Source organism: Oryzias latipes, chromosome 2, assembly GCF_053564925.1.
Source record: "Oryzias latipes strain Hd-rR chromosome 2, Olatipes_Hd-rR_3.1".
Taxonomy (NCBI): domain Eukaryota; kingdom Metazoa; phylum Chordata; class Actinopteri; order Beloniformes; family Adrianichthyidae; genus Oryzias; species Oryzias latipes.
The window spans coordinates 23,903,753-23,927,497 of record NC_136238.1 but is presented as its reverse complement, the minus strand read 5'-3'; the positions used below and the strand labels follow the sequence as shown (position 1 = coordinate 23,927,497).

General features: G+C 42.2%; 1 protein-coding gene and 1 long non-coding RNA gene across 2 annotated transcripts in view; one reads left to right on the top strand and one right to left on the bottom strand.

The window, feature by feature from the left end:
* LOC105355306 (NACHT, LRR and PYD domains-containing protein 12-like) overlaps positions 1–23,745 on the bottom strand; it is a 122,049-nt gene that overhangs the window by 57,519 nt on the left and 40,785 nt on the right. The gene's annotated exons all lie outside the window — the stretch shown is intronic.
* On the top strand, positions 1,804–18,944 carry LOC110014209 (uncharacterized). The gene is made up of 2 exons (XR_013651976.1): positions 1,804–2,557; positions 16,132–18,944. It is a non-coding gene; the product is annotated as an uncharacterized LOC110014209 (long non-coding RNA).

Below are 23,745 nucleotides of genomic sequence, written 5' to 3'. Positions count from 1 at the left end.
CCTGTCTGTGCTAGGAACAAAACCTCTAGTCTACGACCGTCTGGGCTCCTCAATCCTCTCCCTGTTCCACGCCGGCCCTGGTCGCATATCACTATGTATTTTGTGACTGGTCTCCCATGCTCTGAAGGTAACAACACTTTACTGACAGTAGTCGATAGATTCTCCAAGATGGTGCATTTTATCGCTCTACCAGGGTTGCCTTTGGCTTAGGACCGCAGAGGTGCTTCTGCGTCAGGTTGTCAGGCTGCACAGCATTCCTGGAGACATAGGCCGCCTTTACACTGCATGGTTCAAGTGACCCAATTCCGATTTTTTCCTCTCACGTGGCACAGATCGGATATGATCGGTGAACGTGTAAGCAGGACAAAAACGCAAGGATTCCGTTTTTTTCAGATCGGATACAGGCCTCTCTCATATGTGGAAATAAATCGGAAACGAATCGGGTACGTGCATTTGCGTGTGCCATGTAAGCAGACAAATCGGATATTCCCCAGTAAATGCGAGTCGTACGTCAGTGACGTCAACTCAGGACACCACCAACTGAGATCACATGACTTAATATAGGTGCTTTTTGTGAGCTGATTTTGCTGTCAGTGTGTTACCTTTCAGCCTCAGGCTTCAGACCGTAGTTGGAAACCGCTGTTATGTCCGGTCCGGTCTGGTCCCGGTCCGGACGCAAACGGTAACTAATGAAGCGGGACACCGTTGCTATGGAACAGCAGGCTAGAAGCCGTTTATTTCTTTGGGGGCGTGTATGATGGGGACCATGTGTGTGTGAGCGCGCGCACGCGTGCTTACGTGTGTGTGTGTGTAAGGAGAGAGCCCCCCTCTCTCCTGTGAGCGCGGAGCGGGGGACTGTCGGAGAACCGTAAATTAAAAATAAGATGTCTCCCCCAAAAGTTTTGGAGTCTTTGGGTGAGGCTGAGGGTTCAGAACGGAAAAGAGAACCCCGAGGAAATCTCCCGTGCGTTTCTGACCACGGTCGGAAAAGAGAAGTCATCGCGCAGGAAAGGTTCAACACTTGGATCAAACTTTTTCGGGCAGCACAACGTCTGCAAACACTTCCTCATTCAAAACTCAGAGAGAGCCTAGCAGCCCTCCCTTATATTTCCCCCTGCATCCCCTCTGGAGCGCCCAAGGCAACGCCTCCTTCCGTCGCCGCCTTGCCTCCATGACAACCGCAGTCACAAAAGTCTGAAGGAGGTCCGCGGAGGGCGGAAATGCTGCTACGTAGTCCTCAGAACGTATACGTTTGATAGTTTCAGTATTGTATAGTGTAAATGCAAAAATCAGATACGGGTCACTTTTAAAAGATGATGTAAGCGGGTCGTCAAAAAAATCGGATATAGTCAGAAAATCGGATATGAGCATCAAGACCTGCAGTGTAAAGGCGGCCATAGTCTCAGACAGGTGGCCTCAATTCACAGCAAAGTTCTGGTCGGAGTTTTGCAGACTGCTATGTGTATCCATTAGCCTCTGATCGGGTTTCCACCCCCAGTCCAATGGTTTGTCAGAGAGACTGAATCAGCAAGTAGTGTTGAAGGTTGCAGGTTGAAGGTTGCAGACTCCTAATCTAACCTTTGTTTGTAGAGACACCTGGACAGCTCGACCCCACCCCCTGGCGTTCCAAATAGGAAGTACGTGCTGGCTCCAGAAGCCAAAATCCCGTAGACTTCTAAAGAGAAATAACTGACTGATCTATAGTTTTTCATATCAGGCCATAATGATATAAATCACCATATAAACAAAATACCTGTATTTGTAAAATGTGAACGCTCTGTGTCTCATAAGAGACATGTATTATCATCAGCAGGTTGTTTAGATTTAAATGTTTATTTCCTATCATACAACCGTGTACATGGGCCCAGATGCACTAAAGGACCATAATGCAACAGTTTTTAGGATAATTAAGAAAAGGCATTTATATTACTAACTAAACTGAAAATTAAAGCAAAAACTTTCAAGTTTCAAAAGAGAGCATGAATCTATGAATCAGTTGGCCGTGGCCACCCCTGGTCGACACGTGGTGCCGCCACTGAAAATGAAGGACAGAAAACACTCCAGACCAGCTGGTGGCGCTAAAGCACCATGACGCTGTTAGCCTAACAAAGAAGAAAAACAGCACTAACCGCTAGCAGCGTTAGCTTGTTAGCAGGCTAGCAGCGTTAGCTTGTGTTGTGGTGGTGTTTTGTTGGGACGTTTGTGATGTTTTTGGACAGAAAGGACGATACGTGGTTCGTGTGGGAACTCTCAGCATTTTCCAAAGTGTCGTAAATGAGTGAAGAAGTGTTGAACGGAAAGACAACGTGGATTGCTGTGATTGTGAGACTAGCAGATGATCGATCGGAGCTGCAGTGAAGAGGACGGCGGTGTTTGTGGGAGTTGGAGCTGAAGATCGGAGCAGGAACCATGTCTTCAGAACCTCAGGAAGGTTCTGTCAGCGAACAACTTTCTGCTGCTGAAGAAGGAACCATCGTCCAGAACGAGGAGGAGCTCTGTCGTCAGCGCAGACTGCTGGATAGCAGCTGGAACCCGCAGCTTCAGCTCAACATAGTTGGTGAAGTGTTATTGTATCAATGAAGACCAACAATAACTTATAGAGGGACCTCGCACTTTATTCACTTCCAACTTCTTAGCCATACATGAAGAACTAAGGCTCAGGTGAAAAGGCAAACTCTGTATCACTCCGCGTAGGGAACTATATTCATAGTATGTGAGACATATCACAACATCCCCTCTGTTTAGCTCAAATCTATATCACAAACAAAATAAAGTGAATATGCTAACCCTCAGATCACTGTAACAATAACAATAGCACATTCTGTGTCATGTTAATAGAAATTAGAAACATACATTCCCATTTGTCTTGAGCATCATTTTTTTTTTTTTTTTTTTTTTTTTACATCCGTTAGGGTCTGGAAAACAGCATAATAACAATACGAAGTAAAGAATCAACAGTTTTGATTTTTCCTCTTGTTTATAGATCAAAGTCCTTGTACCGAGATGGTTTGTTTATAACTCTACCAGATCGTGTGCAGGTCGGTGGTGGACTGTTCTGTCTTTCATAGTTTGTGGTTGTTGTGCATGGGGTTTCAGTGATGGTCTCTGCAGAGTCATTGCAATCCTCTTGATGCTGGGTTTGTTGTGGTGCCTCTGCAATTTGGTTCCTCCTTTCGTTGATCTGTATATGTGGTTTAAAGAGTTCTCTTAGGTGACTCCTGCAGCGTCTGATTTGATTTCCGTTGGGTGTTTGGACAATGTAGCTTCTTGGCTCGGTGCTCTTTTCCACTACAGTTGCTGGGTGCCACGTTCCCCTTTCTTTATTTAACACAGTCACATGTTGTCCTGGTTGGAGAGGTGGTAGCTCCTTACGACTGTTTCTGTCGTGGTGTTCTTTCATATTTGCAGTTCGTTGTTCTAGGTGCAGTCTGTGTTCTTCTTTGCCAGGATCTGTTCGACTTGGTAGCAGGGTGGTGACAGGTCTCCCAAAAATCAGTTCTGCAGGTGATGGTAGTTTACTGTCGATTGGTGTTGCTCTGATCTGTAATAGTGCCATTTGTAGATTTCCACCATATTTCAGTGTCTTCTTGACGATGGATTTGATGTGTCGTACATGTCTCTCGATGAATCCGTTACTTTTCGGGTAGTGAGGAGAGCTGGTGATGTGTTTGACTCCCCACTCCTTTGTGAACCGTTTGAAAGCTTCTCCTGTGTATTGTGTCCCGTTGTCCGTCAGTATTTCATCTGGACGTCCAAATAATGACACATACGCTTGTATTTTTTGTGCAACTGCATGACTTGATGTTGTGTGCATCTCATCCACCATAGGGAACTTGGAGTATCTCTCCACAGTTAATAAGTAGTGGCGACCATTCACCTCAAACAGATCTGATGCGAGTGATTGCCACGGCTTTGTTGGTACCTTATGTGGTTGAAGAGGTTCCTTTGGGTTTGCATCCTGGTATTCAATACACACTGAGCAGGATCTGCACATCTTCTCAATGTCGTCGTTCATTTTGATCCAGTATACGCTTTCTCTTGCGAGGCGACGTGTTTTCTCAATTCCTTGATGACTGGAATGCAGTTGTTTTAGAATGCTCTCCGTCATAGAGTCGGGAATCAGCACTTGTCTGCCTTTGAATATGACTCCTGTTTCTATGCCAAGTTCATCTCTGAAGGCCCAGAAGGCACGAAGATGTTTTGGTAAGTCCTGTATTTTTTCTGGCCATCCTTGAAGAATCACCTCCTTTAGTGCACTGAGTTTGAGATCTTTGCTTGTTTCTGCTCGAAGGGTGTTCTGTTTGTCAGGTGAGAAGTTAATAAGTGCTATGGTGTACATTTCAGGGTCTTCCGGTTCAAAAATCAGTCCGTCTATACGTTCATCCAGCTCTATTTCACTGCTGTTCTCTGGGTTGGGTAATCGACTTAGGGTGTCTGCGAGGACCATCTGTGGTCCAGGACGGTACATGACCTCGAAATTGTACCCCTGAACTTGGACTAGCATTCGTTGTAACCTTGGTGGAGCCGCGTGTAGTGGTTTTCTGCATATGGTTACAAGTGGCTTGTGATCTGTGATCACTATGAATCCTTTTCCGTACAGATATGTGTGGTATCGTTGTATTCCATAGACAATAGCAAGCATTTCTCGCTCAATGTTGCTATATCTGGACTGAGTATCTGTTAGTGTTTTGGACCCAAAAGCTATAGGTTGGTTATTTTGCACAAGGGCAACACCTAAGCCTTTCTGAGATGCATCCACTTCAAGTGTTATAGTCAAGCTGGGATCGTAGTATTTCAAACATGCGTCCTCAGTGATCATTGTTTTAAGGTCATCAAAGCAATTTTGGTAGTTTGTGTCCCATACCCATGGTGTGTCGTTCTTCAGTAGTCCTCTCAGGGTGTGAGCTTTGTCTGCGAACCTTGGTATGTAGGGGGACAGGTAGGATAGCATCCCAATGAATCTGTGTAACTCATCTTTGTTTTGTGGTGTTGGCATCTTTTGGATGTCTCTGACTTTGGCTGGGTCAGGTCGAATACCATTGGCGGTGTACTGGTTACCAAAAAATGAGATTTGGTTCTGTTTAATGTTACATTTTTCACTGTTGAACACCAAACCTGTGTTTGCAGCACGCTCCATCAGGTTGATTAGGTTCCTATCATGTTCCTCTTCATTTTTTCCATATACTGCAATGTCATCTGCGATGCTGACCACACCTTGCAATCCTTCCAGGATCTGGTCCATCTTTGCCTGAAAGATATCCTGAGACACACTGAGTCCAAATGGTAGACGCTTCCAGCAGTACCTGCCAAATGGAGTGCGAAATGTTGTTTACAGTTGTGAATCTTCATCCAAATGTATAGACCAGTATCCTGCCTTAGCGTCAAGCTTGCTAAATACTTTTGCGTTTGCAAATTTTGGATTTAGTTCCTCAACTGTTGGAATCCTGTGTGGGCATCTTTTTAAACTGTCGTTTAGTTTTTTAGGGTCTAGACATATCCGTAGACTACCATCTTTCTTGGTACTGTATGCTAGACTGGAGCACCAATCTGTGTGCACTTCCACTTTGCAGATCACGTCCTGTTCCACAAGATTATCGAGTTCTTTTTTGAGCTTGTCTTTTATGTGAATACTGCATTTGCGTGGTGGGTCTTGAAATGGTTCAGCATCCTCTTTTAGCAGGAGTTTTGCAGTCCCACTGAAGTTACCAAGCTTATCAAACTGGTTTGCATAAGCCTTCTTTAAATCTTCTATGGTGTTTATGTGGAGCAATGGATTGGCTTTTTTAGGTTTTGTTGTGGTCTGGCTCTTGTTTTCTTTGTTAGCTGCTTTGCTGACATTAGCAATAGAGTCCACGTTTACAGTTACCAGGTTGAGTGCTTCGCATGTGGGCAGTCCAACTATTGCTGGACCTGGTACATCCACAACATAAAACATGGCGTTAATCCACTCTGAGTGCTTCCATTGACATGGGATGTTTATTTTCCCATAGCATCGGATCCTGTGTCCGCTGTAGGCTGACAGTTTTGCATGGCTCTTTTGGAGTCTGTTCATCGCCTGTCTGTTTCTGCCGTACATTTGTCTGTATGTACACAGTGGCAAGGTATTCCCTGATGCACCTGTGTCAATTTTTAAACGAAGTGTGTGTTTCTGGCCAGGTACGTCAGGTGGTTTTATATTTAGGATTGTATAAGCCTCTTCTCTTGGCATTTTTGCATCAATGCTGTGCATACATTTTTCGCTGACCGTGACAGAGTGAAACTCTCTTTGATATGGGTCATCTTCACTTGAGTCTGTGGTTTGTATGGCATCTATTTTTCCTTTGTTTGGCTTTTTACGGTCATTCTTGTATGACTGGCTCAGATAACTTTTTTTGTGGTATCTGCCCATTGACTGTGGTTGAGATTTATCTCGCCAGTGTTGGTTGGTATATTCTGTTTTTTTCTGTTGCTTTCTGTTTCTGCAGCATTTAGCCCAGTGTCCTGTGTATCCACATAGGTGACATATATCATTAAAAGCAGGACATTGTCGTGGCTTATGATCTGATCCACATCTTTGGCACAGCCTTCCCCTTCCTTTAATAATAGCATCCACTCTTTCCTTTTGCTCTGTTTTGCATACCTCAAGTTGGTGAAGTTGGAGATTTCCTGCTGTGAGAGCTTCATGTTTTCGTCCTTCAGTCAGGACTTCGGCCAGAGAACACCCTTGAGGCTTGCTGTAGAGCTCATTTCTGAAAGCTTCATGCGGCGTGCTGGCTATGATCAGCTCAATCAGGCGTTCATGGAGTTCTTCATCTGTGAATTGACATTTTAGTGCAAGAGTTCTTGCTCTGTTTATAAAATCATCAATACTCTCGCCTGCTTTCTGTCTATATTGCATAAGATGCAGTCTGTGAATTCTGAAGTTGACATCCAACTTTAATTGTCCTTCAAAAAACTTCCACAGATTTGCCGGGACTTGTTTTTCAGCCGGACTTAGTCCGCTAGCATTTAGCCTCTTTAGCCCCTCATCTCCGATGCCTCGGCATATTTTCCTGGCTTGTTTTACTTCATCTGAGATCTCCTCATCCTCTAGGTACAGGCACATTTTTTGCTTGAACAATGAAATTGCCTCACCCAGATCCGGGTCGGACCAGTTCATAGTAGGAAGATGCGACGCCATCTCGAACCAACAGGCTACACGTGCAGTTAGCTAGCAGCAGCACGTCACTTATCCACGGACAAGTTGTCGCTTCGGTTCGCGTCGGGGAAATTCTTCTCCTCTCTCGTCTTTTTTTTTTTCAATCTCTGTTTTCCGCTGCCACCATGAAGTGTTATTGTATCAATGAAGACCAACAATAACTTATAGAGGGACCTCGCACTTTATTCACTTCCAACTTCTTAGCCATACATGAAGAACTAAGGCTCAGGTGAAAAGGCAAACTCTGTATCACTCCGCGTAGGGAACTATATTCATAGTATGTGAGACATATCACAACAGTTGGTAAGTGACTAAACCTTTTAAATCCATTGGATATCCCAGATCTTTATGTCACTGAAAGGATTTGTTGTTGCCGTCTCTTCCGACCTTCGTAGATTCGGATGTTTCAGGACGTCCAAAAATTAGAAGTGCAGAAATGAAAAGATGCATACACACAACCACGCGCAGTGGCGGTTCTACCCTGTTACTCACTGGGCGAGACCCGCCCAAGCGCCCCCCAATAGATTCATTTTGTGATGTCAACTGACATTTTTTATTGTCATTGAAATTAAGAAATTGATACAAAAGACACAACAGTTATCCTAACATAAAAATAAAAGACCATAAGCATGGCTAAAAAAGAGTTAGGTAGAAAAATATTTAATCAAACACATTATTAAATAAATAATATAAAATAAATATTATAAAGCACAAATCTTTTATCGGACAAACGACTCGCTAAAATAAATATAACTGCAGCACTAAAAACAGAAAACACTAACTAAAACTTAACCCTTCTAGCCTTCATTGATGCAAACTCGTCAATAACGTCATCATATGAAATTTGCTCCCCTATGGAAGCAATTTTGTAGCATAATTAAAAATAAAAGTCAAAATCAGAAATACTTTTTCATTTTCAGAATGAAGCGGCATTTTTTGACTCAAAATTAAAATGAAAAAGCAATCCACCAGAATGCTTTTTCTTTTTCTACTTTAACACTGCTTTTTCTGTCACTTAATTAAAATGGTAATGAAAATGGTATGTGACATTTCATTTTCAAGAAGTTCTCTGGTAAATGTGTAGCATAATTCATTTAGAAATGTCTAATCTGACAATTAAAATGGATTAACAGAAATGCTTTTTAATTTTTAAAATGTAACTGCGGGGCGATGACGTCACTGCTTTTTCTGTGTGTCCGGCCGCTGAAGTTGGCTTGCGATTCACAGCTTCTGATTCGCGAGGGCACTAAGGGAACATTCCTATGCATTTTTCGCATTAAGATCCAGGAATCCAGGTTTGAGCAGTCCAGGTCCAGCGGTTTGTGAACAGGACCTGGTTTTAGGTGATCTTAATGCGAAAAATCCAGCAGAATGTTCCTTTAGTGCCCTCGCGAATCAGAAGCTGTGAATCGCAAGCCAACTTCAGCGGCCGGACACACGAAGAAAGCAGTGACGTCATCGCCCCGCTTCCCCTCTGGAAATTCTTTTAAGAAATGATTATTGAGACAAGTTTCCCAGGGTGGATTTGAAAATACAAATGCAATCCCCTCTTTGCATTTTCGTTTTAATTATGACACAGAATAAGCGGTTTTAAGTATAAAATGAAAAAGCATTTTGGTATTGAAGTTTTGCATTTCTGTTAATCCATTTTAATTGTCAGATTAGACATTTCTAAATGAATTATGCTACACATTTACCAGAGAACTTCTTGAAAATGAAATGTCACATACCATTTTCATTATCATTTTAATTAAGTGACAGAAAAAGCTGTGTTGAAGTAGAAAAGGAAGAAGCATTTTGAAGTACAGTAAACCCCCCGTATTTGCGGGGGTTACGTTCCTCACCCCCCCCCCGCAAATAACGAAAATCCGCGAATAATTGACGCTGTTTTAAAACTCCCAGAGCCTCTGCAGAGTCAGAAACTTTTTCTTCCATTTGGGTTCATTTCCAGAAGCTGGAGATGATGCAGGGCTTTTATTGGCTTTTATTAACCTTGTCAGAATGGTTACAGCTCGAACAAAAATAGCGCAGCCTGCTCATACACTCAGCCGGAGAAGAACGTTCAGCCAACGCGCACCCAGGTAGGCCCCGCCCCCTCTAATCCACCAGTCACCAGCCCACCACTGATTGACATACGCTGTGGTCCAGCAACTAGCAGAAAGAGGGGGGCGCCGCCCGCCTGCAGCTCTGTCCAACTCGGGGTCGTTGTACTTTACAGTACAGAGTAAATCGTTTTTCAAAATTCGGGGAATGAGCGCCTTTCTGCGTCTCACGCTTGTGACGTCACGTCATCTGCGGCCAAACGCGAATGGGCGGGGCGCGAATATTAAATCGCGAATGGGTGGGGGATTACTGTATTGCTTTTTCATTTTAATTTTGAGTCATTTGATGCAGCTTCATTTTAAAAATAAAACAGCATTTCTGGTTTTGACTTTTATTTTTAATTATGCTACAGAATCGCTTCCATACTCCCCTACTGAATGATTGATACCAACAATGGCAAGGTTAGTGAGTCGCTGCTGAGAAATTGTTGACTTTAGGTATGACTTGATCAACTTGAGTTTTGAAAAGCTCCTCTCTGCTTGAGCCACAGTGACTGTCAAGGTGAGTGCAATCCTGAGAGCAGTCCAAAAGTTGGTATAGATTTCTGATAGATATCAGATATGAAAGTGATAAACTCAAGGAGACTTAGGCCGCATTTACACTGCATGTCTTGATGCTCATTTCCGATTGTCTGACTATATCCGATTTTTTTGACGACCCACTTACATCATCTTTTGAAAGTGACCCGTATCGGATTTTTGCATTTACACTATACAATGCTGAAACTATCAAACGTAGATGTTCTGAGGACTACGTAGCAGCATTTCCGCCTTCCGCGGACCTCTTTCGGACTTTTGTGATTGCGGTTGTCATGGAGGCAAGGAAAGCAAAGGAAGGAGGCGTTGCCTTGGGCAGTGTTGCCAGATTGGGCGGTTTTGGTTCTAAATTTGCGGGTAAAAATGGCTTTGGGCAGGTATGCATAATTTGGGCGGTTGTTTGGTCCGTTCGGCGGGTTTTTTCCACTCATGAATATATATTAGCGGACTACGTTAGACTGGGTGGCTGTTGAAGTCTTATGTTCTGAAGCTCCGTGAACGCACCAGGTAGAGACGCTTAATGGGTTCTGTCATCTAACCTGTTGTTGGGGGTTTGCCGCCCCTCCTCTTAGAAGTTGCGTTCTTTAAAGCTGACACCGCGGTCGCGTGTGGGCGGAGCTACGAGCTAACGTTATGGTCTGATCGCTGCATGTCTGTGTGTATCGATGCATGGTAGACACGGAGAATGTGGAGAGATCAGGTTTATTATTTTGGAGAGTTCTACTTGGTAATCATGTTTCCATGTTTGAGTTCATGAGATCTTACCAGAGAAAGTCTCTGCTTCAACTCCCGCAGGGAAAGCTGCGTCTGAATCTGACGCCGTGTTTCCATCTCTCTGACAGTTTGAAGCCAAAGCCCCTCCCCCGCCTCTCTACCTGCTATTCCGCTCCACCTGTTCACATCCTCTTTAGCTCAGAGTTGTTTTCCCCCGCGCTCCTCCAGTGTGTCCAACACAGAGAGCGCTAAATAAGGTCATCATAGCAGCAGGTTGACACGGTAGTAGTTGGGGCGCTTTGGCGCAAGCGCAGCACAAGATGGAAGAGGTTATACATAGGTTATAGCGGATTAAGAGAATGAATGGAAGAAGGCCGGTCCGCTGAAGAAATATTCAATACCGTACTCCTTTTATTAATAGTCTGAACTATCTTTGATTTTGAGAAATGTTTTATTTTGAAAAAGGGGAAAAAATTCTTCAAAAGCTGTATATTGTTGTTTCTCCCAATCATAGATAGATAGATAGATATGATTGAGCTTTTAGACTGTACAGGTAGCTGTGAAAAAGCCAGTCGAGTAATATCCCCTTTCTACATCTGTGATTTGTGAATGTGTAATCCATTTGACTTGATCTTATCCCCCCCCCCCCCCCCCCCCCCCCCCGTTGGGCGGGTTTTTGAGGGGTCTTGCGGTTTTCAGATGACTTTTGGGCTGGAAAACTGTGACTCTATCTGGCAACACTGGCCTTGGGCGCTCCTGAGGGGATGCGTGGGAGAGGAAAAGAAGGAGGGCTGCTCGGCTCTCTCTGAGTTTTGAATGAGAAAGTGTTTGCAGACGTGCTGTACTAACAGTTTGATCCAAGTGTTGAACCTTTCCTGCGCGATGACTTCTCTTTTCCGACCGTAGTCAGAAACACACGGGAGATTTCCTCGGGGTTCCCTTTTCCGTTCTGAACCCTCAGCCTCCAGAGTGGGTTGAGAAAGACTCCAAAACTTTTGGGCGAGACACCTTATTTTTAATTTACGGTTCTTCGACAATCCCCCGCTCCGCGCTCACACCCGCTCTCCTCTCCTTACACACGCAAGCACGCGCGCGCACACACACACGGTCGTCATCATACAGGCCCCCCCAAAAAATAAACGGCTTCAAGCCTGGTCCATAGCAACGGTGTCCCGCTTCATTAGTTACCGTTTGCGTCTGGACCGGACATAACAGCGGTTTCCGACTACGGTCTGAAGCCTGAGGCTGAAAGGTAACACACTGACAGCAAAATCAGCGCACAAAAAGCACCTTAATAAGTCACGTGATCTCAGTTGTTGGTGTCCTGAGTTGACGTCACTGACGTACGACTCGCATTTACTGGGGAATATCCGATTTGTCTGCTTACATGGCACAAGCAAATGCACGTACCCGATTCGTTTCCGATTTATTTCCACATATGAGAGAGGCCTGTATCCGATCTGAGAAAATCTGAATCCATGCGCTTTTGTCCTGCTTACACGCTCACCGATCATATCCGATCTGTGCCACGTGAGAGGAAAAAATCGGAATTGGGTCACTTGAACAATGCAGTGTAAAGGCGGCCTTAGAGTCTTTGAACAAGTCCTGAACAAGCTCTCTACTGTCCAAATCACAGTTCCCTTCAGAATACAGGATGTCGTCTGGTGCCTCGCATGGCTCCATCAGCTCCTCATTTGCAATATAGGCCTTATAAAAAACATTTATGAATTGGAAATTTAAATTTTCATGTTCTATATCGATCACTACTTCAGAGAAGAAGGATTAGCTCAATTAGCTCTCCTCAATCCTTTGATTGGCACATTTTTAGTTATGACCTGTTAAATTATGTTTTGTCACCATAGAGTTGTAGTAAATGTTAAATATTTATCTTTAAAACTACCAACAGATTCATGAAAATTCTATTGACTTATAATATAACATAACATTTGTAAATAAAGAAAAAATACATATTTTTTATTTGGGCATTTCACACAAAAATAACCCCAAAAAAGCATGATTTTTTTATACCTGTATTAAAATTTAGGTTATTGATTGTCACCTTATGACTGACTTTTAAAAAAGTTTTATAAAGTAGATTCCTCCCCCTGCCCTTGTCCCCCACCTGGCCACTTAACTATGAAACGACCCACAGTTGGGGCGTTTTTGTCACTTAGGGGGCGGTATTCAGGGGTTGGTTTGTCACTTGGTGGAGGTAACCGTGATCTGATTGGCCGAAATTGGGGGGTTGATCTGATTGGCCGAAATTTGCTGGTCAAATCCGGCACAGCAGCTGTCACGGCTTTCTTTTAGAGGTTTTAATAGAAAAGAAACAGCGGCTGTAATGTGGATTAAAACGGTAACAAATGCAGTGATTTTCACATGAGAAAATCTTACAGGACTAAAAAACCGGCTGCACTTTCCTACCTTCTTACATGTGTAGAAGTGTTTGAAAAACCGGAAGAGGAAATGAGTTCCGCTGAGAGGCGTCATACATAGATATCTGGTTGCTCCGTAATATACGAGACGATCTTTTAAACGTGCTTTAATTAATGTTACGGTTATTATGAAGTGCCTGTTAGCCCATCATTTTAATTTTAATCTGGTTTCTAAGGACTGAGGGACATTTTTGCTTTGAACAGCTCACACACACCCCAAACAAAGCCGCTGTGTGAGCTGACGGTCTGAGCTCTGCCAAGACACACACTTTTACCGGGAGACCCGTAAAAGTGTGTGTCATAGTCACTATAAATTTTCTCCCGTTTAATCCAATTACTCGGGTTGCGGTGGGCGGGGCTTATCTCCGCAATTTGAAGCCTTCTGTTCACATCGTTCAGTAAAATTATTTTTTGACAGTACAGTATAGAAGTTATCTGTTGAAAGAATGGTTACAAAGTACTTGTATTTGTGAAACAAATGCTTGAGCCTGTAAAATGGTTTGTTCTTTCTTTTCAATGTATAATAGAGTATTTAATTGTATAATAATTGTAAAAAAAATAAAGGTTTCTACTTCACGGATTTTGCCTATCCCGGGTTCTTTTTGAAGCGTAACCCCCGCGAAAAACAAGGGTTTACTGTTCTGCAAATATCGTCAACTGCCAATTTAAGGGACATCGCCCAACCCTAATACACACACAAACACACAATTAAAGCCTTATTTTTTCCCATAATACACTCCTGCCTCTCCTTACAATACAACAGCGCTGGATTAAACGGCACAATTTCAGTAATAGTTGTTATTTTTCCGTATTTAACGTTAACACATACCAGTAAAACATGCATGCTGGTGTGTGTTTTAAAAAGGCAGCGAGCGTAAAACTGAGTTGGTTGTGATTTATTTTTTTGTTTTTTCAGTCATCAATCAGCATTTAAAATCCATCAAAGTCCTCATCTTCTGCATCTGAAATAAACAATGGGCTAAATTTCTGCTTCCCTTTAGTCATCGTCAGAGTCTCTCTTTGCCGTGCGGCTCCAAAGAACAGTGAAAGCAGATGCGTCAGCTGAAACTTAAGTCCTACAGAAACAAAAGTGTGGCGTAACTCGCCTGGCGTTGCGTCCCAGTAAAAGGGGGGATGATGGACAGCTTTTCACTTTAATCTGCTGGAAGTTGCTGCATTCAAGTCGATCTTCCAACGCAGGCAATCTACTTTTCCGCGGAAACTCAGCTGCTGTTGCGTCTTCTTGTCTTGTCGGAGTTGGTTTTCCAGCGTCCTCACTCGCGAACCATGGATTCATTATTTTGAATTCTCTGGCGGCTGTAGTTCGGTTAAGTTAGAAAGATCCTCACAGATTTGGACCGGCCCTAATAACTCTTCTGATAAACGTTCAATGTGTCAACAAGTATCTCAATACTTTTGTATTAACACAGAGAGTTACTTACTTTTATTACTGTTCTTCTTCACTCCCTGCGCCACACCTCTCACACCCTCTTGCGCTGTGCGCTCTCTCTTCTCCACACACACACACATACGTGCGCGCGCTCCCTCTTCTTGCACACACGCAGGCACGCACGCGCGTGGTTTCAGCAGCACATTTACATCCTCATTCTACAACAGAAGTTTCCGTCTCCCGAGGAAACACGACAAATTTACTACATTCTAATTATTCATTTCCATGACAAGCTGCGTGCGTTCTTGAGTGCGCGACACGGCTTGGCTACCGGAAAGGTTACAGTGTCTGCAGTCTTGTTTATACTGTGCTTAATAATTGTGTCTCTTTGCATTTCCAGGGTTACCCCAGACGATTTTGTTCTGCATTATGCACATATCTGCACCTATGGGGGGTGTCTTCTTTCACGTCCTCACCTCTCTCCGTACCGTTCTCATGCTGTTCTCTCCTAGATCCTCTTTACCATACCATTACTCATAAGAACACATTAGGGCCGCTCCGTACATTTTGGAGAAAATGTAAGGCTTTTATGTTCACCTTATGGTTGTGAAAGTACTGTACATAGAAAATATGATAAAAGACAGAGAGCCGCATGCAGCTCAAGAGCCGCCTGTTAGTTGTAAGGAAAGTCAAGCCCTGCTTCGACGGATTTGGCCAGAAAATTTCGGCCAGTCAGATCAACCAGAAAGGTTACCGACCCCAAGTGACAAACACACCCATTAATTCTGCCCCCCCAAGTGACAAAAATGCCCCATTAACACTGTGCGCAAACCCAAGCAAGCGCGCAATGGAGAAGTGAGCGTGCAGGATCACAGCTCAGTTAGAACTGCAGGTGTGCAGTTGTAAAATGCTGGGTCGCTCGGTTAGAATTTTGCCTGCGCGGTTGTAAAGGTTGCTCTTAGTTCCTGAATACACCCGCTCAGTTGTCTTTGCGCTCGTTCAAGTAATGGCAGCGATGAAACGCCATATGATGTCATTTGACGTGATCGCTAATTTTATTCCTGAATAAAAAGCAAAACAATACAATATTGTAACGGTAAAATATTTCCAACACAAGAGGCCTTCAGCTATCATCTGTTTGATGAGCTGCTGGACAGAAAGTTGGGGGAAAAATCGTTTCAAAATGAGAAAAATCGAGTATATTGGAACATACCATTTGGATTGGGACACGGTGAGTGATAGAAGCCGTCTTTGTCAAGAATTTGATAAACCTTCTCTTAATAAGAATGATGGTCTCAGGTTTAAATCAGTCACAGACAAACAAACTGAACCAGTTTCACTTTCAGGTCTTTAGGAGACCTTTGTTCTCAGCTAGAGTTGGGGAGACAGTGGCTACCCTCCCCAACCTGGTCATCTCTTTCAGCTGTTAATGTCATTTAGTTTAGGTAGACGATACTATCCAGTTTCAGGTCTGACTCCTGAAACTGTCATCTAACTGACTCCCAGGAGCACATACAAACCAGCTCTTTCACCAGCTATTTCAGAATGGACAATTTGGATAAGAGGTGAAACGTTTTCAATTTTAAAAATGATAATGTCCAGATGATATTTTTTAAACCTACTGCTGTGGTGGAAACAAACTGGATGAATGATGAGACTAGTAAGTCTTCGCAGACAATTGGTGTTTTTATATAAGCAATGGTGTTCTAATAGTGTTTATTAACAACACAAAGTCCTCAAAACATAAAAAAGGGTCTCTTTTTTTTGTTTCTGCAGTCCTCCCCCAGCATTGGGTGACTGAAGATAAAGATTTTTGCAACCAACAAAGGAACTTCAGAGTTGAACGGGAGAAACTAGACCCTCCGCATTACAAAGAAGAACCGGAGGAACCAGAACCATCACAGATTAAAGAAGAGCAAGAAGGGTTCTACAACAGTCAGCTTGATCTGAAGCAGGAGACTGATACCTTGATGGAGATTCCTACTTATGAGGAAGATGAGAACAGTGAAGCAGATCTAAACAATCAGCAGAGGAACTTCAGAGTGGAACATGAGGGACCAGAACCTCCACAAACTGAAGAGGAACAAGGGGGACAACAGCTTCCACAGATTAAAGAGAAGGATGAACCAAAACCTCCACACATAAAACAGGAACTACAGGAACCAGAACCTCCACAGATTAAAGAGGAGAAGGAGGAACCAGAACCACCAGGGATTAAAGAGGAACTGCAGGAACCAGAACCACCACAGATTAAAGAGGAAGCAGGAGAACTCTGCATCAGTCAGGATGAAGATCAGATTGATCTGAAGCAGGAGACTGATACCTTGATGGAGATTCCTATTTATGAGGAAGATGGGAACAGTGAAGCAGATCTAAACAATCAGCAGTGCTTTAATGTAACTGATAGTCAGGATGAAGAAGGAAACCAACATGAAGAATCAACATCAACTACAGTTGAAGAGACAGACCCAGAGAACCGAGATCAGAGGAAGAGAAGACACAGAAGTCATGTCCAAAGAGTGGACAGCTCTTGCATGTCAGAAAGAGAGTGTGACTCTGATAGTAGTAGAAAGGATGATTTGGTTAAGAAACAGAAAGAATCTTTAAAACAGAAAAGACTTTCCTCTTTCTCATCTGGCGAAAACTCAAGAATAGCTATCAAACCTTTTAATTTAAGATTTCATACAGGAGAGAAGAGATTTTCATGTAAAGAATGTGATGGAAGTTTTAGTCAAAGATCTCATCTCAAAACACACATGAGAATTCACACAGGAGAAAAGCCTTTTTCTTGTAAAGAATGTGACAAAAGTTTTATTCAATTATCTCATCTCCAAAGGCACATGAGAACTCATATAGGAGAGAAGCCTTTTTCTTGTATCGAATGTAATAAAGGTTTTAGTGATTTGTTCAATCTCAAATCACATGTGAGAATTCACACAGGAGAAAAGCCTTTTTCTTGTAAAGAATGTGACAAAAGTTTTAATAGTACATCTCAACTAAAGAAACACATGAGAACTCATACAAGAGAAAAGCCTTTTTCTTGTATAGAATGTAAAAAAGGTTTTAGTGATTCATCTGGTCTCCAAAAACACATGAGAACTCATACAGGGGAGAAGCCTTTTTTTTGTAAAGAATGTGACAAAAGTTTTAGTCAATCATCTAATCTCCAAAGACACATGAGAACTCACACAGGAGAAAGGCCTTTTTCTTGTAAGGAATGTGACAAAAGTTTTAATCGTACATCTCTTCTTAAAAAACACATGAGAACCCACACAAGAGAAAAACATTTTAACAAAGGATTTATTAAAAACTTTATACTCAAGAAAACAGAGCAGAGAACTTGTGCAGCAAAAAACACAGGGTTTACATGAGAAGAGGGAAAGCTTTGGAAAAAGTACACATTTTCTTCCACGAAGACAGAAGCCTGTATTTTACTCGAAATTATTTTTTTTTAGATTGAAATATTTTAAGCCTTGGTTTTATGTTGCTATATACGTATGGGACAAACCACCTATGTAGCTTCTTGGAAAGCCCAAAGTACTTAACAGTCAGTCCCATTCACCCACACACATCCATTCACACACTGATGGCAGCTGTGCTGTCTCACACTGGCACCAACCTGTAACCACCAGGATCAATGTGGGGTTCAGTTTTGTCCAATGACACTTTGATACATAGACGGGCAAAGTGGTAGTTCAACCTGTGATATTCTTATGAGAGTTCAACCACTCTACCTCTGCAGCACAGCCAGTCACTTTGTATATCATAAAATTTGAATATTTTAATTTATTTGTATATTTTAGTTAATTTGTAGTTTTTAATATTTAAAACTCATGGGATCAAACCCTAATGTGCTTATTTACTCCAAAGCAGCCTGAGCTTTGATTACATGAACACAGAGCCACAGACTGTTGGCCTCCATAAAAAATTGATGCAGTCATTCAATTAAAAGGAGATGCATGTTAGTATGGAACACATAACAATGAAAAGTTTTCCAAAGTCTGACATGAGCTGAAAACACCCTTTTGAAAAAGAAACCAAGAAAAAGAAAAGAACCAATATATTTAAATCTATGTGTGAAGATACTAATCAATATGAGTGTTGCTGCTTTCATGGACAAAAATGGTAAAACTTTTGGCAAAATGAATTCTTTCAGATGTACCTGTTAATAGAAATGCGTTGTTTTGTATTATCAGAGTTAAATCTTGAACAGCTTCAATGTGGTTGTAGTTTATGCTGGTATGATGAGTATGTTGTTCATGTGCGTGTTACCATGACAACACTAGAAAGACTTTTTAGACATCTTTAATTCTGACACTTTTTATGTGATCAGTGAACATTTGATTATTATTTTAAACAAAAAGTAGTAACTGCAGTTTATATTTTGTTAGACCAAGTTTAGTGAAGAAAAGATTTTCCTAAAAATGTATGAAGGAAGGGGCAGATAAAGAACCAGACTGGTGTTTGTGTCTGATGTTTTTTGTGATTAATGTTTTCCAATAGACATTAGAACTGTTCCTCTGTTATGTTTGGTTCTCAGTGTTCTGTTCCAATCTTTACTGTGAAGAATAAAGTGGACATGAACATTAGTCGGAAGTGTGGAGTCTTTCCCACAGTGTGGGTTTCTGCTGTTTGTTGGTTCTCTGCTGGTTCAAAAGCTGGACTCTGTTGCAAAAAGAAGGGTATGTGATGTACCTGGGTAAGTTAAAGGGTAAATTAGTTTATGTTCTTCATTTTTAGTGCCACATCTGCATGGCATTTTAAATACGAAGGACTGCATTCACTATGAAACACGTAGTTTTTTTAATAATCCATCCATCTTCCTCCGCTTATCCGGGACCGGGTAGCGGGATCAGCAGTCTAAGTAAATATGCCCAGATTTCCCTCGCCCTGGCCACTTCCTCCAGCTCCTAAGGCATTCCCAGGCCAGCCGAGAGTCGTAGTGTCGTATCTCGCGTGTCCTGGGCCTTTCCGCCCAGTGGGACATGCCCGGAACACCTCAACTGGCTCCTTTCAAAGTGGAGGAGAAGCGGTTCTACTCCAAGCTCTCCGGGTTACAGAGCTACTCATCCTATCTTTAAGGGAGCACCAAGCCACCCTCCGGCGGAAGCTCATTTCAGCCACTTGTATTTAGGACCTCGTTCTTTCGGTTATGACCCAGAGCCCATGACCAAAGGTGAGTATAGGAACAAAGATCAACCGGTAAATTGAGATATTTGCTTTTTGGCTCAGCTCTCAACGGACCGGTACAGCAACCGCACAACTATGAACGCTGCTCCGATCCGCCTTTCATCTCACTTCCCTCACTCGTGAACAAGACCCCAAGATATTTAAAATCCTCCACCTGGGGCAGGAACACTCCACCCACGAGAGATGGCAAACTACCTTTCTCTGGTCGAGAACTATGGCCTCATCCCAGCCGCTTCACACTTTGTAACAAACCATTCCAATGGATGCTGGAGGTCCAGGCTCGATGAAGCCAACAGGACAACATGATTACAAAGAGCAGAGAGGAAACCCTATGGTCCCCAAACCAGACCCCCTCCGGCCCCTGGTCAACATAAAATGACTTTTTAGGAGAATTAAATCTTGCTTAAATTTTGACGTTAGATGGAGACTGAAGTTAGAACATAACCAGTGTGTCTGTGACTGAAAGATAGAATGAAGTAAACATAAATATGATGGAGAAATCAATAGAATCTGCAGGCTGCATGAATATGACAGACAGCATTCATGTTCAGATCCGGTTCTGAAAAACGGCAGAAACATGATCTGATGGGGGTTCTTATTTATCCTCATTATTCTTCCAAACAGCCCAATCAAGTTGGCCCAAAGGCACATTGGCAGAGCAACATGTTTTCTATGAAGAACCTACTCAGCTGTGCAACAAATAACAACAAACAAACATCCAAACTATAACCAGGACCAAAACAACTGTCAACATCCAGAATCCAGCAAATATCCCAGACAGAACAAAACGTTATTACCCACAATGCACATGTACAGGTCCTGCAGCAGACAGGGTCTTTCCAATAACTTTACTAGTCTCATCTTTTTAAAACTGAAAAAAAAAAAATCAACATTTAACCCTTGTGCTATCTTAGATGATCCCACTCTTACATTGACGTGTTATCCCTACCATGATAAAGGTGGAAAGATTTCATGTAATCCATGGACACCAGTGAAGATCACAAATCATTGAAGAAAAAAGGTTCAGCGCACTAAGTGGGTCTAGATGACCCAACTCCCAATGTTAAAGTGCCTAGGATAGCACAATTGTTACAGATAGATATAAAATGTTCAAAGTGGGTCTTTGATTGTCACACACATGTTTTATTTTTTAACTTTATTCATCTTACTTCTATTTATAAAACTTTTTGTTGGACCTGGCAGAAAAGAAAAGGAGGAAAGAAGAGAGAGTCAGATTTAGAAGTAATCCAAATCTAAAAGGGACAGGGCCTGTCCACACTCAAATGTTACAAACATACCTGTTTTTTCCTTTTCTTCTTTACATGTGTTCTTTTGTTCAAGAAGCATGAACACACCCTATAGCGCTTATGGACAAAAACGGAAACATTTCATGGTTTTCCACTCATTTGCTGAAAAGTTGTTCTCAGCAAGAACAGCGATCAGGACAAAAGCCGCTCACCGTTAAACAGGATCCTGGTGAGATTTACATAAAAAGAAAGACTTTGAAAAGCTGAGTAAAAGCTGAAGAGTCTAATGTTTGATGAGCTGTCTGGTCTGACGGACTGTTTTGGCTGAAAAAAGAGAGTTTTTCAAAATAAAAGTTTAGCTGATTTTTTTTACAAGGGTAAAACAGCTAAGGGTTTCAGAAATAATAATAGTGACAGAAAAGATAAATATGATCAGAAATCTGCAGAAGAAGCTGAAGGTTTTGATCTCAGAACGTTTGAAAAGGCTAATTGTGTGACTGAGGTAACCCTTGTGCTATCCTTGGCACTTTAACATTGGGAGTTGGGTCATCTACCCATATAGCCCCTCAGCTTTTAAGACTCATGGGAAGTGGGGAATCTTGGTCGTGTTAAATCGCTCACCATAAGTGAGGGATCTGTGAGCAGAAGTCAGGTTAATGCTGTTTGGGTGGTGGTGGGTGTGTTCAAAATAAATGGACAGATATGATTGTCTGCTAACTCATGTGAGGGTCCTTCTCAACAAAACGGGATGTACTTTGCACGAGAGATGGGTAGCAGATTGGGACATGTCCAGTGTGGTCGCTACTAAGAGGATAGTGAATTAAGACTCGGGTACAACAGTGCTTTTCTGGATAGTAGAGGGTGGTGATTCAGTGCATGTTATTAGTAGTTGTGGCACTTTAGTTCTGCTATCGTGAAATATATGGCAGAGTATGGAACGGCCTGAAACTTGCTAATTGGCGCTCCTGCCTTTGGGAAAGAGGTGTGTGTGTGTGTGTGTGTGTGTGTGTGTGTGTGTGTGTGTGTGTGTGTGTGGGTGTGTGTGTGTATGTGTGTGTGAGGAGGAAAAAGGGAGGGGTAGTGGGTGCAGGTTGCGTGGTAAAACGGCGCACGGAGACCATTGCGCAACACCTGGATCATCGGGTGGCTTAGATGACTCAGCTCATTCTAATGTCAGTCTTCATGAACTATTGCGGACATTTTTAACACTTGCCTGTATTTTTTCCATATACATTTATTTTGATGGTTGTTTAGTTGGTGATAGTAACGTATAAATAAAGACAGCAGGCTGGAAAACAGCTGCACTTTTTCAGACCATAAATAAACAATTCATCATTTGTTTATTAAAGTATTGAGGACTTTGGAGGATTTTTACTCTTGGTGTTGCACAAAATTAGGAAAATGCCAAATATTTCTGGAATAATCCCAGTGATGAATTCTGGAATTTAGTTTTTAAAGTTTTATGAGACCTAAGCATGATTTTCACAGTAAAAGGTTTTTAAATAATCAAATCCCTCTGATACATTTCACAAAGACACACGCAGGACCAGAGACACACACAGGACTAAAGACACACACAGAACATCACACACCAAGCAGAAATGAACTTATTGCTAAAAATGATGTCAGGAGTTCAGCTCTAAAAACATGACAAAAGAGCAAAGAAAACTGAATAATTTGATTTATTATTTCTCATTATTAATATTTCCTGGCTTTGTTTGTTCATATTTGCATAATTTTGACAGAATATATTTATTATTCTGGATTAATATTCTTGTCTGTTTTGTATTCACATCTATTTTTAATAAGTTAAAGTTTTAAAGGTTTAAAAGTTTAGCTTTAGTGTGTTCAATAAATGTTTATCTTGTTCTGCCTGCAACCTAAAGTGTGTTATGGATTGAGGCCCCCTCTGCAACTGAGTTTGACCCCCCCCCCCCCCCCCCGTAATACGAGTCTAGAAAATTCATGCATGTTTTTGTGTAAAATGAGCGAATAAAAATAGGGCAATGAAATGTGTGTATGTGTGTGTGTGTGTGTGGGGGGGGTCTAGGAGGTTTTTAGTAAACAGGTCCTGTGGCACCCTTCATACAGTTTAGTGCCCATGAAATAGCCCTCAGTCTCAAAAAGGTTGGTTACCCCTGCACTAGACAGTGCACTGAACCTTTTTTCTTCAATGATTTGTGATCTTCTCTGGTGTCCATGGATTACATGAAATCTTTCCACCTTTATCCACCTTTGTCATGGTAGGGAGAACACGTCAAAGTAAGGGTGGGGTCATCTAAGATATCACAAGGGTTAAATAACTGTTCATTGTTATGTCATCAATGCTAACTTATGTCTCCTTTGAATTGAATGACTGCATCAATGTGTTATGGAGAGTCTCCAGACTGTTTTCTGAACGTCCAAAGAAAAGCAGCTGATGTGGTTCTGTCTCCTACCAGCAGGGAGCGCTCTCAGCCGGACAGAACAGATCCTCAATGCTGCTCTGAGAAGGACTCTTCTGTTCCAGAAGCAGAGACTGTTCACATCCAGGAGAATCTGGACTCCAATGAATCCCAGAGAATCTCCTCTCTGCTGTTTGGACACTTTGACCAGCAGAGGGCAGCAGAACTTTCAGCAACTCTGGATCTGATCCCACAAAAACAATCCATGGATGATCAGATTTCAGAAGATTTGAAGGATCAAAGACAAAGATGTTCTGAAGAGAAGATGTGAGAAGAAAGTCCAGAATGAATCCACTCTGACTTCTCCTCATGTCTCTGAAGCTTGTGTCTTCATGTCTTCACCTCAGAGTTTCTTCTGGATTCCATGTGGATCAATAATATTGATCATGTTCTGTTGTCATTTTCCATCAGAACTTCAGGCTTTTCTCTGCTGATGATCTCTGAGCTGAACTTCTTGGAGGAATTCCTGATTCTGGGATTTGGAGCAAACAGTCAGAACAAAGGAGGTT